At 41.9% G+C, this 15,848-nt stretch overlaps 2 protein-coding genes across 5 annotated transcripts in view; both read left to right on the plus strand.

Moving 5' to 3' along the window:
- The window catches only part of TTC8 (tetratricopeptide repeat domain 8), a 485,821-nt gene that overhangs the window by 317,715 nt on the left and 152,258 nt on the right, over window positions 1-15,848 (plus strand). The gene's annotated exons all lie outside the window — the stretch shown is intronic.
- The window catches only part of TDP1 (tyrosyl-DNA phosphodiesterase 1), a 69,458-nt gene that overhangs the window by 27,074 nt on the left and 26,536 nt on the right, over window positions 1-15,848 (plus strand). The window lies entirely within an intron of this gene.

The following is a 15,848-nucleotide window of genomic DNA, read 5'->3' on the forward strand; positions in this document are numbered from 1 at the left end:
ATGTAGTAGATTTTACACACCCTAATATCTCTGCCTTTTGTTTGCATGTAGAAAACTTCCATAAATCCAGAAACTTTTCTGGCATGGCAGGTATTGTACTAATGGAATGACTCGATCACCTAACCTTTTTTTATAACTATAGTATTGACGCCTGGTTGTAGAGCACAGCCCCCATGTGCGCAGCTCTCATTGTCTTGACATAAAGCGGCTCCACAGATCTATATTGCCATTATGCAACTTCTGGCTGCTTGGCAGGAACAATGCCAGCACTGCTGTACTCAAGAATTGATTTATTTGCTTGTTTCACTTCTCAAATAAATAGAAGAAAGACAATAAATCTCAGTTCTCACAACTAAAAAATTGCCAATAATTTCCTTTACCTGGTGATTATCCCAGCAATCCTGCTGAGCTCTTGTTGTAGTCTGTGTGATTTAATGTACACATCACTTCTTCCCCAGGCCGCGCTTACCATGCTCCTGAGAAAAAGGCGATCAGACAAACTGTTCAGAAGTAACTCTCCATGTTAGAATCTTACAGTAACCTTAAGTGTTTGTAAGGAATCTTACAGACACTTAAAGGGATTTTCCAGAATGAAGGGGCTTCAACACTAACTGAAAATCTTTTACGTTGTTTGCAAAGGTACATAGGGGTGGCTCTGTGTGGTACTGATGGATAGGCTATTAACCCAGGGAAGAATAAGGCTATGCGGAAACCAGCAGGATTGTAAATGCTGAAGTCAGGGCTGTTACAGTCTTGCAAAAAAAAAAATCAGTTTTATTGACATGGACTATCAAGTTGATGTTTTTATCCTTCATGTAGATTGTACTTTCATCTTGAGAACTCTAGGGCCAGGGACTAACATGTGCACTGTTGATAACAAGGAGAGGAGTATATTAAATAATCTGTGTGTATATGTCTTTCTCATTTATATAATTGGGGAGCACAGTACCATGGATTTAGGCACAGCAACTAGGAGGCTGACACTAGGAATAAGAAAGTGTTGGCTTAGCCCAAGTGGGCTGTACTCTTTCCCTAGGCAGGACATTAATCAGTTTTAGCATAGTGTCCGTATGAGGCAGAAATGTCCTGCTTGCAGGTCTTCTGCATTTTATTATATTAGTTTTTTACTTATTTTCTCTTTCAGGTTACAGGGGGGTCCTCAGTGTGTACCACCACATTAGTTATATCCTTCTGTGGGTGTTAGGAGTCATGCAGCTAGTGTTTCCCTGTATAGGCCTGTGTCTCTCCTCACCACCGATCACCCTGTTCCCCTACTTGTCTGCAGCCCCAGGTGCCTTCTTTGTGGTTGAGGTCTGTTCCTTTGTCCCCTTCCTCAGGCTCAGGATACATTTCAGTCCTCTTTCCCCTTTTCTCCCAGGTGAGTTGTGGGCCATCTTGGCTACGTTATCGGCCTGCTCCTGGCTTGCTCCTCCCACAGAGCTGATCTTTCGCTAAAGGTCTCCTATTGTGCACCTTAGTGGAGCTTGCTACCTGGTTTAGTGTGGAGGGCCTTGCTGACTAGTTAACCCCCTCGGGTTCCCTCTGCAATTATCGCTCTCCACTGGGTGAGTAGGTTGTCTAACTATTAGATAGGGCTCTCTCTTATCCCTTCTCAGTGATGGAGTCTCTCCAGCCCCTACTTGACTTTTTCTTTTCCACAACATGCTTAAATTTTCTTGGTCAGTATCTGTCAGAGGCAGTTTACTTCTTCGGGGTTACGCGCAGCCCTCTTGCTGCTCCAGTTTCTAGTTCCTCTGTTGAGGGTCCATACATGGGTTCGGCAACCGTTGAGGTTTCTATCTCCTAAGGGCCTTGTCTTAATATCTTAGGACATTTGCATTTTATTCTGTGCATCCTAGAGTCCCACTTGGGCCCCTCATTCTTTGGGCAATCATGATTGCTGCTGATGGCAATCTAATATTGCTGTTCTCTGGGCTGACGTCCGTGTCCTCACTAGGCCCTGCTGGTCCAACACAGGCTTCCTCCTCCTTGTCTGAAGTTTAGGCTGATCTGCGTCTTGTGCTGCTGGTTGGCGTTTTCTCTTTCCACCCACTGGGAACGCTTTAGGACATCCCATGGTATTCGGTTCCCCCAATGATTTAAACGTGAAAATTGGATTTTTGTACTTTACCGTAAAATCCCTTTCTCGTTGAATTCATTGGGGGATATAGATCCTTCCCTATGCTTTTTCTGTTCTTGAAAATTGTGCTTGGGTTCTCTTCTTGGGCTAAGGACATATTGGTACTTGATCCGCGCTTTGTCTTCTCTTACTGCTGTTGGTACAAAACTGATTAACTTCCTCTCTGAAGTGATGGTATAGTCCACATGGACGCCGCCAAAACTTTCTTATTTCCTACTGTCAGCCTCCTAGTGGACGGGCCTATACCTATGGTAATGTGTCCCCTAATGATTTCAACTAAAAAGGGTTTATACAGTAAGTACAAAAGTCCAATTTTTATTGCTGGTGACTAAAGGCAGCTTTCCAAAATGTATAAAGTGGCTGAATATAGTTCCCACTTTCTGTCCCTACAAAGTATCAGCCTTTAGGATCTGTCAAGCAAACCACATTACAAACTAGGAAAATTCATGAGCCCATGTAACGTTGTTGTTTGGTGGGACCCTTAAAGCACATACTTTTTATTTTTTAGTTGGTGTTCCTTTAAGCAATTTAAGTCTTTGTACACAGAAGCTTCAATCCATCTCAGCTGGAGTGCGGAACTGTGGTCCTCATGTATGTGAAGAGTTGGGAGCAGCAAGTGCTCCTCTTATCCCAAGTTTCCATAGTGATGGCAGTGGCAGTGAGATTTCCTGCAGTCTCCTTTTGAAAAGTCTGTTTAGGGTTTTCTTTTTTTAATTGTATGAATTATTTAAAAAAATAATAAAAAAAAATGCAAAACTGCATCCTGTGCAGTAGTCAGATCATGCCACCAAGTAAAGTTTGGAGGGGGAGGGGTTGATGGGGTTGGTAGGAGTCTGCGGCCAAGGTTACTTCATAAATGCTTGTTGACTGTCACTTGGTCGGTAGATGGTACCTTTTTATCCATGGGGGAAGGGTGTTTAAAAAAACTTTGGAGGGAAAAAAAAAAGCAGTGCCACACCTGTCAAGAGTGTGGTATTGCATTTCAGCCTGTTAAAGCTAAATGGCAATACTAAAAATGGCATATGGACAGGGGTGGTATTGTTTCTGGAAGAAAGTAACCATGTTTTTCTATTCCTGGAAATTCCTTTAACAGGTAGATGATTATTTCCTACCTATATGTTGTCTGCGAATCTTCATTTGTCAAGAACGGTGTCTTCTAACCTGATAATCCTTGTCCTGCTGTATCCACTAAAACAGAAATCTGTGCCAGCTCCTACTGATATCATTGGTGTAAAAGCTGATAAATGTGAAAGACCTGATGACCCCCACCATGCCCTTTTTAAGGAAAGTCGGGCGTGGAGCAATTCTCTGCCCTAAAATTCTGGCACACAGGCCATGATAAATAATCCCCTATGTCTTTAGCCGCATTATTTATAAAGTCAGGTTTAACACGTCCAGGCAAAAAATGTTTTTTTTGTTTTTTTAAAAAAAGGTCTGTTAGTGCTATTATTGGGCTAATAAATGCACCCAAATTCCTTTAACAGTGTTTGGAATGATTTGGGGGAGCTGCTGACATCTTCTGAATTTGTTTACATGGTTCCTGTAGCTTCCACACTACCTCCCTTTCACCTCCCCCCCCCATTCCTCTCTCCATCCCTCCCATACACCCCATCCCTGTCTCTCTAGCTATGCCGCCCACTACTAGCCCTTCCCAACTAACTCAGCCTATCCCCAATTCCATTATACTTACCTTTGTTCCCTCCAGGATTCCTCCTGCAGGATGGCGCCTCCCTCTTTTCTGACTGCTGGAACCGCGCAATAGTCCCAGCGCTGCTCTGTGCTCTGCAGCTGACGACCCACCTCCACTGCGCACGTGTGGGAGCTGCTCACATGCCTGTGCAGTAGAGCTGGATTACCGGCTCAGTGCAGAGCAGCGCAGGAGGAAACCTGGAAGGAAGAGAGGTAATTATAATGGAATTGATGGGGAGGTGTAGTAGTGACTTTCCGAAAACGGGGATCGTCACCGGATAGCTAGAAAATGTCTCAGGGTTATGGGTAAATATGCATTTTTGATAAATTATGTAGTTTAGAAAGTAAGCAGGGGGAGGGTGTTTAGATTAGTGAGGAATTAGCTTTTTTTCCCAGACAACCCCTTTGATTCTCTGCAGGGGCGTGATATATATATATAATGAAGGAAATAATTATTTGATCTCTTGCTGATTTTGTAAGTTTGCCTACTGACAAAGACATGAATAGTCTATAATTTGAAGGGTAGGTTAATTTTAACAGTGAGAGAGAATATCAAAAATAATATCCAGAAAATCACATTGTATAAATGTTATAAATTTATTTGCATTTTGCATAGAGAAATAAATATTTGATCCCTCTGGCAAACAAGACTTAATACTTGGTGACAAAACCCTTGGCAAGCACAGCAGTCAGACGTTTTTTTGTAGTTGATGATGAGGTTTGCGCACATGTCAGGAAAAATTTTGGTCCACTCCTCTTTGCAGATCCTCTCTAAATCATTAAGATTTTGAGGCTGTCGCTTGGCAATTTGGAGATTCAGCTCCCTCCATAAATTTTCTATGAGATTAAGTGGTCTAGGCCACTCCATGACCCTAATGTGCTTCTTTTTGAGCCACTCATTTACCTTGGCTGAATGTTTTGGGTCATTGTCCTGCTGGAAGACCCAGCCATGACTCATTTTCAATATCCTAGCAGAGGGAAGGAGGTTGTCACTCAGGATTTTACGGTACATGGCTCCATCCATTCTCCCTTTGATGCAGTGAAGTAGTCCTGTGCCCTTAGCAGAGAAACACCCCCAAAACATAATGTTTCTAGCTCCATGATTGGCATTGGGAATGGTGTTCTCGTCCTCCAAAAACAGAAAGTTGAGTTAATGCCAAACAGCTCAATTTTTATCTTATTGGACCACGGTCAGAGTCATCCAGATTGGTCATTTGAGACAAAAATTGAGCTCTTTGGCATTAACTGAACTCGCCGTTTTTGGAGGAAGAGAAATCCTGTCTATGACCCACAGAACACTGTCCCTAACTGTCAAGCATGGAGGTAGAAACATTATGTTTTGGAGCCTGACCTTAGGTGGTCAGTTTGTTCATTTATTTGTTAGTGCCTTTTTCTTTTTGGTACAATAGTTGATGAGACGCAAAATTGTAGACCAGGCTCCTGCGTTACAATTGAGCCAGATACGAATATTGAGAGTTTGCTTATCTTAGCTCCTGCGCCTGCTCACTAAACTTTGTTGCTATCTTTTGCACAATTAGATTATGGGGGTTCATATTTTTCAGTAGTTTATTCATCATCATAAACTACATAGGGGCATTGAGCCTACAAAATTTAGCTCATCCTCTTTCTCCCTAATGTCTATATATTATATTTGGTGCAAACCAGCTATTCTCTTTATGGAGTTACTTATTAAGAGACATTGTTACCCCTATTAGAGTAGTTGTGTATCTGGCCAATTGTGGCTTTAGTATTATTAATAGTTCTAATAAAATCTAGTTTTAGATATCCTCACTAGTGAGTGGCAGTTCACGTTAGTTTTTTTTTATTTCTACTATCTGGTATCAGACTATATTGTATCTAGTATGATGCTGAAATTAGCGGCACCGATATCTCCAGCACTGGGGTGCATACCAGGAAAGCCAAGAGTGCACTGAATTCAGACCACTGACAGCTTATAGCTGTATATAAAACAGCACATTGATGAGGATATTAAAGGTCCTCTTTAATCAAGTAATACATTGGTTGCAATTATGGCTTGCATCATACGACTTTCATATTGTCAGGTTGACATCCTTACAATTATTGCATGGGACATTGAGTATTTTTTTTTTTTTTTTTTTTAATTGTCACATCATACTGAAAAAACTGCTGACCCCATGCTCTAGAGCTACATTCACTATTCTGCTAGTGGATTCACTGTGTCTGATCCCACAAATGCTCTTCTAGATAAATGGACAAAATCTTTCCACAGACGCACTCAAAATCTGGTAGAAAGCTTTCCCAGAAGATTGGAAGTTGTCTTATTTGCAAAGGGGAAACAAGTCTATATTACTATCTATGGATGTACAATGGAATCTCATAAATGCTTCTGTGAATGTCCCAATACTTTTGTCCATATAATGTATTTACACAATTCCACCAACAGCAGAAAAGTGAGTATAATACAGGCTGTCATTCAGGATCAGTGAAAGATAAATAATATAATGTATGTGCGCAGTGATTCTGGAGACAGGATGAAAATGAGGGTGAATGCATGATAAGTTAGAAATATATTCGAGAGCAAAAAGAGAACGGTCTAAGGACATAGATATGATACTTCGGTCTTTATCCTCTCTCTCGGCAGTTAATAAGCTCAATCCTACCCCTTCCATCTCTGCGAAGATTAGGCGAGGGCAACTTCGGCTACAAGGGATTCTGGCTTGTCAACAAGACTTGGCCTTCAAACGTTTCCAGTGTCAGGCTTATATACATAATAGCAGGGCTAGTGCTTTTTTGGCCAAAAAGATCAAGCAGTCGTGTCCCAAATCTTGCATTGCCTATCTTATGGATGATTTGGGTAATAAGGTTGTTGACCCCCGTCTTATTGGGAAGCAGTTCCGCCTATATTACATGTCTCTATGTAATCTTAGGGAAGACCCACATACTTATCAGCCATCTAAAGACGAAATAGATGGGTTTTTGGACTCTGTGGCCCTTCCCCGCTTTACCTCTGCACAAGCTGCATCCCTGGCCTCCCCTATCACTTTGTTTGAAGTTACGGAAGCTATTGCCTCGCTGAAGCTGTTAAAGTCTCCTGGCCCTGATGGCTTCTCGGGGATATATTATATATTGGGATATATTGGGTTATTTCACTGGAATTCTGTCTTCCCAACTACATCAGGGAAGATAGGCTTGCAAATTCCAGTGAGCGCCCTCTATTGGTTTGCAATACTTCCTAATTACATCATGGAAGACAGATTTGCATATTCTTCCCAAAAAATTTGTAGACATTTTGTCTCCCCATCTCTTAGCTATCTATAGGAAGGCGGCGGAGGAACAGTCCTTTCCGAAGGAAATGCTCTCGGCCACCATAGTGACCATCCCAAAGCCTGGCAAGTCTCCTACCGTCCCGGCTAATTTTAGACCCAATTCTCTTCTGAACATTGACGTTAAACTGTATGCTAAGATTCTTGCTGAGCGATTACTCCATCTTCTCCCGCAGTTGATCGACCCTGATCAGGTAGGATTCGTGTTTGGGAGGCAGGCCCCGGACGGCACGCGACGGTTCATAGATCTTATCCAGAAAGCCTAAAGGGATGGTGTTCCTTCTTTGCTTTTGGCTCTGGACGCCGAGAAGGCCTTTGACAGGGTTCACTGGGATTATCTTGATAGCCTCTTAGATAAGTTTGGAATGGGCCCTGTCTTCAAGTCTGCTATACTAGCTCTTTATTCTCATCCGTCGTCTCGTGTGCTTTCTTCTGGTTTTTTGTCTGAGACCTTTCCCTGGTTGGGATGCGACCTCTAAATGGCGGTGGGCTGCGATTGAGGAAAGCCTATTGGATGCCCCGCTTATGAGTACTCTGCGCCCTAGAGATCTGGCCCCCTTCCCTTCACCCTTTCTTTTGTTGAGTATTAGGGCTTCTGTGATTGCTTGGCGCTATTTCTTGTCGTATACTTCCAGAGAGGACTTGGCTCCATTGTCGAAATTACCCCTGCTGTACATGACTTCTTTTCTCCCCCAACTGCGACATTGTGGGTGGGTCTCTAGAGGCCTCTACAAAGTGGCTCAACTTTATTCTGAAGATGGGCTTAAATCGTTCTCTATACTACAGGAAGAGTTCCACCTCCCTAGAGCAGACTTTTTAAAATACTTACAACTGCGGCATTTTTTCCAATCCTATGAGCCCTCTAGATTAACCTTCCCTAGACTTGCTTTACAGCTGTGGAATAGATCCTCCCCGGCTACAGGTGGCTTGTCTGCGTTTTATAACTTTCTCTCTGTTCCCTCTGGGCAGGTTAAGCCTTGTCATCTGCGCCGTTGGGAAACGGATCTTGACAAGACCATTCCTCTGACGGATTGGTACGAAGCAAGTGGTTTTGTCAAACGGGTCTCTAGGGGGGCTGCTCACTGGGAAACGGCCTTGAAAATAATGTTGCGATGGTACCGGACCCCAAGCCAATTGGCCCATATAGACCCCTCCTGTTCGAACCTCTGCTGGAGGGGTTGCGGGCAAGTAGGTTCTTTCCTGCATTTGTGGTGTGCATTTTAGCCTTTTGGACGGCTGTGTTTCAATTCATGTCCACTTTAGTTGGTCTTGACATACGTCCCACCCCTAGTCTTGCCTTATGCTTTTTGGATTCTGGTAGCTTCCCCTTGGGGTCGCAGGTTGCTCTAGGGCAAATTGTGCTAGCGGCTTGGGCTATGATCGCTCGTCAGTGGAAGTCCGCTCTTTGTTTGACTGTAGCTGAGTTAATCCATCATGTTGATTTAGCGTGTACTCTGGAACGTATGTTGGCCAACAAGAACCATACCTACTCCAAATTTCGCACCCAGTGGTCCCTTTGGATCTCGTATATGGAAGCTAGTAAGGCCTATTCTTCCTTGCGATCTCAGGTTGATCCCGTGGGGACCCCTTAAACTTGTTAAATTTGTTAACTGCCCAGGTGGCTTCGTTTTCTATATTTGCTGTTATCCATATATTTTTGGTATTGTACCCAGGTATACTGTTCTTGAATATGTTTGATTTTCTTGTTTCTTTTTGTTGTTGTCCTGTTTTATTTTCCTTTTCTCCCGTCTCCCTCCCCTTTGGTGTTTCTTTCTTCTTCCCTTTCCCGAGCTTCTGTCTTCCTTTGTTATCTATGTTTTACTGCGGTTCCTGTTATCTAAGCTTCGTGTGTATAACCGATTTTCTGGTCTTACTTTATTTGATTATTTGTGTGGTGTCTTCACACCCAGTTTGCATTTTGTTGCATTGACCTTGTATGCAAGACTTTAATGTTCGGAACTTTGCAGATTTTTCTTTTATTTGTTACTGTTTTATATATTGAAAATTTCCCTTTCCTCAATAAAAATCTAATTTTAAAATAAATAAGTTAGAAATATATGTACACAGGGGAGGGAATGAATTAAGATTGGCGTAGCAAACAACACGAGATGTACCAGAATTATTAAGAAGTGCCATGCGTGAGAACTGAAATCTATGCCATTCAGGGACTGGCTTATGTTTCAGGCTTAACAACAGAATAAGTGAGTGCAATTTTGGGGTATAATACAAGATGTACCTCAGCACGATAAAGAATGTGACGTATGTACGCTGTGACTCACCAGCAGAATACTGGGTCCAGCTCTGGAGTACAATACAGGATATAACTCAGGGTCATTACAAGATAAAGAATGTGATGTATGTATACTGTGACTCACTAGCAGAATAGTGAGTGCAGCTCTGGAGTATAATTCATGATGTAACTCAGGGTCATTACAGGATAAAGAATGAGATATATCCTACTAATATTATAAATGTGAAAGTTTGTGGGTTTGGCTGTTTGTGTGTTTGGATGTATGTTACTCAATCCTCAATCATGCAAAAACGGCTGAACAGATTTGAATGAAATTTGGCACATAGATAGCTTGTAACCTCGATTAAGACATAAGCTACTTTTTATCCCGGTTAATGACATGGCTTCACGACTGTTATGAAGTTATATTCACATACTATATTATACTGCTCTTGTCAACAGGCTGATAAAGCTGATATCTCTCTATGTAAACACACAGCTAACCTTCAGTCCATTGTGTACAAGCATTTGCATATTATATGATCTGTTTCACGCAGTGCTGACACACTGGATGGGAAAACACCTTTAATCCAAATTGGCAGTTTGCTAATTTTAAACATGTTGGGAAAAAAAAAATCTAATTTGTCACAAAATTCTAAAACAACGAGAGCTATGAAGGTAGCCAGAGGTTAACTGAGTTCTCCTCAAGCGGAGCTCAGGGGGGGCATCAACGCCAACAACACACTCATTATATGGCGTCCCAGCGAGCTGCTGAGATGCCGGAACAATCACAGGCACGGTGTGAGGAACAAGTTCAGCGGCAGCTTGGTTTAAGAGCTGCTGAAACGGCGAAGCATGTGGATTGTCCATGCCAACAACACACTCATTATATGGCTTCCCAGCAATCTGCTGAGATGCCGGAACAATCACAGGCACTGCGCGAGGTGCAGCTTCAGCTGCAGGACAGCTTAAGAGCTGCCAAAACGCTGGAGCAGGCGGATCATTGACGCCAACAATAAGCTCATTATATGGCATCCCAGCGAGCTGCTGAGATGCCGGAACAATCATAGGCACGGTGTGAGGAACAAGTTCAGCAACAGTACAGCTTGAGAGTTGTTGAAACACTGGAGCAGGCAAACCATCAACGGCAGCAATTTTCTGAATATAGGCGGATCATCGATGCCAACAACACACAGACAAAGAGGCTAGTGTATAACATGACTGTACCACCGGAATAGTGAGTGCAGCTCTGGAGTATAATACAGGATGTAACTCAGGATCAGTACAGGATAAGGAATGTGATATATGTCGATATGGCCTTCAATGTTTCTATAAACACTTATTTAGGGTCAATGGTGAAGTGAATTCTTTCCTCAAATGTAAGATCATAAGACCAGTGACAATCCAATTTATGGTCCTCAGAACTTCCTTTATGAGTTCCGTCCCTTTTAAAGGATTTTTCTGTATTTGTCTTTGTACAATGGAATACAATGCTTCATGGCAATTAATGGGAGCACATGGAATGCTGCGTGGGTTTCTTAGCAACAAGCAGCTGATTATATCGAGACTCCGGCATCAGTGCCGACCTCAGGTGGGCGGAGGGTGTAATTGAGCCATAGCCGACATCTATGGGACTCGGCAGGCTTTAATGTCAGGGACTGGGTTTTTTATGAATAGTTTATCCAGTTCAGTGTTACTAGTACATTATATATATGTTTTGTCTGAGCCCGCCTCCATTGATGACACCTTTATGTGCTCTGTGTTACTCCAATGGATCTACATTTTCACTCTATATATTTGGGGAATGCACATTATTTTGTATCTTTGCATATCCTCTCTGACCTTTATAGACTTTGTGGCCCCCAAAGCATCCAGTTTACTATGCCACAAAGAACAACTTCTATATTCACAGACTCTTGTTTTACAATATGATTTTCCTATGTTACCTAGATTAAGGTATCACCCAGCTTTCTTAGAATACTGCATGATAAATCTTCCTGGCTTCATACTGAATCTGGGACAGTTCAGTAGTTAGGAGAGAAGTAAGCAAATCTGCCAAGAAAAAAGTTTGAGACAGTTGAGTGAAAAACCTTATTGGAGCTGTATTGGTTATCACTCAGCTTTCCTATAGACAGATGTAACCAAGAAATTAGATTTTTTTTAATGTGGTGTTGATGTGCAAAGGAAAAACAGAGTCCATTAAGATGGAGATTGTGCCCTCTGACCTCCCCCGCTCCCGTCACAGCCTTTATTACAGGCTTTCATCTGGTACGGCGGTGGCGGCGGCTCTTAAAAGCATGTTGCTGCAGATATCCATGATCATCCGGAGAATTCCTTTGAAAGCAATAAAGAGAAGTAATGAAATGTCCAAACAGCTGAGACCCGGTGAGAGAATAATAATAATATCTGATATAAACATCTTTAGCTTCCTCGTGAAATTTGTCTAATCTGACCACTCACCTCCCTTGAAGAAGGTTTGATATTCTTGTCTTAATGGATGACAATCCTTGTAGGAGTTTTGATAATATTTATTGCTACCCAGCTTTCCCAGGAACAGATTTACTATAGGATTATCTGAATGAATTATTAAAATGTTTCTGAAATGCAGGACTCAAGGTAAAGTAAAGCTTTGGGAGATGGGGAGTGTGCTGAGGCAAAATGAACTTGAATGAGAAACAAAACTGAATTATCACCATGTGTCCTGGGGTTGCCCTTTAAACAATTTTCCTCCTGAATGCAATGAAGTGTATTTCTCCATCTTGGTACTATGGTAACAGCCCATTTGTTGTGATCTAAAATATTCCTTGTCTTGAAGTCCTTGAGGCGCATCGGTATTCGGCAATCATGTATCATGGTAACAATATTTGGTTACGACGTTACATTTCCCGTCCTCAGATCCTTCGCTTTTTTCTACCTACCAACCCAAGAATATGATTGAGCATGTGCCCCTCCCCCCAGCCTTCACCATTAACTCGCTCTCTATTCCTTCTGTATTTATTGCAGGCGATAGACAAATTCCACACCTCCATATTCTTGTGTTTGCTGCAATGTGTCACATTATCAGGCAGAAGTCAAGCCTTCATGTGAGTCTCTTAAGGGGACACTCATGTGAGGTTCTTTGCATTAAATTTGGTGCAAATCACTTCAGCTATCTTTTTCTTAGACCGGCTTCTGAAACAATTCCTCATAGTTTTTAAGATCTTTGCTAGCAGTCAATTGAACAATTTTAACAAACTGTATAAAAGAAAAACTCTTTGATTCTCCTTGTAACCAGTAAAAAAGAGTTTTCATAAATCTGCGCCAATGACTGAAAGCATTGTATAACACAAGATAGGTTACAGTACAGGAGATCTGTGGTATGTCAGCAATACGAGGAGTTGTTCAGTCTGCGGGGGGTCCCTGATGTCAAATCCCCACCAATCTAATAATGTTACAACCCAACTAACCCTTTTAATGTGAATTCCAGACTGTTTGGCTCACACGCAATTGTCTATACTGGATACAGTTGTACCAAACTCAAGCTGTAAGAAGTATTCGGGTTTTCACAGGTCCTGATGTGAACACAGAAGTTTAAATTCATCTCCTGTAGATGATTTTCCATCAGGAGCTCATAATATAATATTATATATGATGAATTATACAGATGTAGCAGTGCTGAATGTGTTGGTATAACTGTTTATTGCATTGTGAGTGGGCAGATTTATTAAAACCATCTAAAAGTAAAACTGTCTTATTTGGCCATAGGAACCTATCGCAGTGCAACTTAAATTTTGTATGGCCATAAAAAAAATGAAAGCTGCATTGTGATTGGTTGCCATGGACAACTACGACAGTTTTGCTTTTAGACAGTTCAATAAATCTTTCCCAATGTATTGTAGTTCTATGAGAAACTGCAGATGATCATGGCTCTGCTACATCCACATTGCAGCGCAGAATGGACTGGAAAGGGGTTTTCCGGGCAAAAAAAAAATCATTTTTCAAAAAAGGTCTGTTAGTGCTATTAATCCTATTAATATTATAAATGTGAAAGTTTGTGAGTGTGTGGGTTTGTGTGTTTGGATGTTTGCATGTTCGGATGTTTGTTCCTCAATCACGGAAAAACCGCTCGACCGATTCGGCTGAAATTTTCCACATAGTTAATAAACCCGATTAAACAATAGGCTACTTTTCGTCACAATAGCGCACATACGTTTGTGCCAGGACCCCCACAAAACCCAAACTCACACCACCATCTCTGCAATCTCACACACTTTGGACCATAGCAAGCCACAAAATTCATATTGTCCTCTACAGCTTAGCCCCTCACCCCACACAATCACATATACATATACTTTACCACTTTGCCCCTCACCTTAACGATACCCCAGGAGGCTCTCTTTAACGCTCCGGAGCAGCCATGTTTGCCGACCCCCACCGCTCTGACAATCCGCGACACCCCCCACCCATGTGAATACCCCTAGGCGGTCTAAAAAATGCAAAAAATAAAAAATAAAAAAAGTTAAAATATTTAAAAAAAATTAAAAAGGATTAAAAATTCAAATCACCCCCTTTTCCCTAGAACACATATAAAAGTACTTAAAAACTGTGAAACACATACATGTTAGGTATCCCCGCGTCCAAAATCGCCCGTTCTACAAAGCTACACAAATATTTTTCCTGTTCGGTAAACGCTGTAGCGGGAAAAATGGTCAAAAGTGCCAAACTGCTGTTTTTTTCCACTGTTTTGATTCTGATAAAAATTTGAATAAAAAGTGATCAAAGCAATAACATTTCCCGAAAATGGTAGAATTACAAAGTACACCCGGTCCCGCAAAAAAAGACGCCCTATACATCCCCGTACACGCACGTATAAAAAAGTTACGGCTGTCGGAATATGGCGACTTTTCAAAAAAAAAAATTTTAAACACAGTTTTGGATTTTTTTTAAGGGGTCAAAATGTAAATAAAACCATATAAATTTGGTATCCCCAGAATCGTAAGGAAACACAGAATACAGGGGACATGTCATTTTGGTTGCACAGTGAACACCGTAAAACCAAAGCCCATAAGAAAGTCGCAGAAATGCATTTTTTCTTCAAATCCACCCCATTCTGAATTTTTTCCCTGCTTCCCAGTACATTATATAGAATAAATAATGGTGGCATCATGAAGAAAAATTTGTCCCAGGAAAAATTAAGACCTCATATGGCTCGGAGCGGAGAAATAAAAATGTTATGGGGTTTACAGGGAGGGGAGTCAAAAACGAAAATCAAAAAATGCCATCGGCGGGAACTTCAAATACTTCTGTCCCAAAGTCACTATGTAAAGTTTCTCACAACACCGTATAGCAGCTCAAATACAAATTAACTTCAACACAAAAGTCTCATGTATTGTCTGAATTACAGCAAAAACAAGATACAAACTTACATTTCATATCCCATACCTTATACACACTGCGAAAACCTTACCCATGCCTGTATATACCCACTTCTACAATCACCGCAGACGAAGTCGCGGGTACCAGCTAGTAGGTTCATAAATGCCACCAAATACCTTTAGCAGTGTGTTGATTTCTGGGGTTCTGAGCTTGTAGCATCTTCTGCATTTGTTTACATCCATAACTTCCTCTGCTTTGTTTCGTACAAGTTCCATGATACCTCATTTCTCCTCCTTCTCTCACACACTGATCCTCTCCCTTCTAACACATTCCCCTCTCCTCCCTGTTTCCCTTGTCCCCTCAGATAACAGCAGCACCCAAAAGACTCCTGCCCCCCCCCCCATTTAGATGCCAGAAGCAGCTTAAAGATCGCTACCGTCCTTTAGAACCCAAAGGACCCTGCATCCCTAGATGCCAACGGCACCCCTAGCTGGCGATTCTGATTTATTGCACATGTACGGACCAATAGACATCTTCGTGATGTTGCCATGTAGCTCGCGCATGCCCAATACTTCAACTGCTGGGGAACTCTATTGCACATGCCCAAGTGTCACAGTCACTGCGCACCCATCGCCAATGCCTGGAGTTTCTGGCAGGAAGGGAGGTAAGTATTGACGCTCCGTTTTCGGAAGCAGTCAAACAGGTCATCACAGGATACACTGAATATGTACCTGCGGTGGTCACGTGACTGCCCCAGCGATAATGTTAAATATACATTTTTGGTAGTAAAAGTAATTCATAAAGTAGGTGGGGGGGAAGGGGGTTTAGTTTTAAAATATTATTTTATCCCCGACAACCCCTTTAAATAATATGCTGAAGTTAAGCTGCAGTTTACTGCCAATGTGGGTCTTTATATACATTATATCTCTATTAAAGGTGTTTTCTGCACTACAAATATTGATGATCTATCCTAAGGATAGGTCACTAATATCATACTTGTGGAGTTCTGACACCCAGCACCCACACCAATCATCTGTTGCACCTGATGCACAGATAATGAAGCAGGAAGCAGATAGCTCTGTTCTTGGTGTAGTGGTAGATCTGAGACACTGCAGGTTAGCTCCCATTT

Source organism: Leptodactylus fuscus, chromosome 7 (genome assembly GCF_031893055.1).
Source record: "Leptodactylus fuscus isolate aLepFus1 chromosome 7, aLepFus1.hap2, whole genome shotgun sequence".
Taxonomy (NCBI): Eukaryota; Metazoa; Chordata; class Amphibia; order Anura; family Leptodactylidae; genus Leptodactylus; species Leptodactylus fuscus.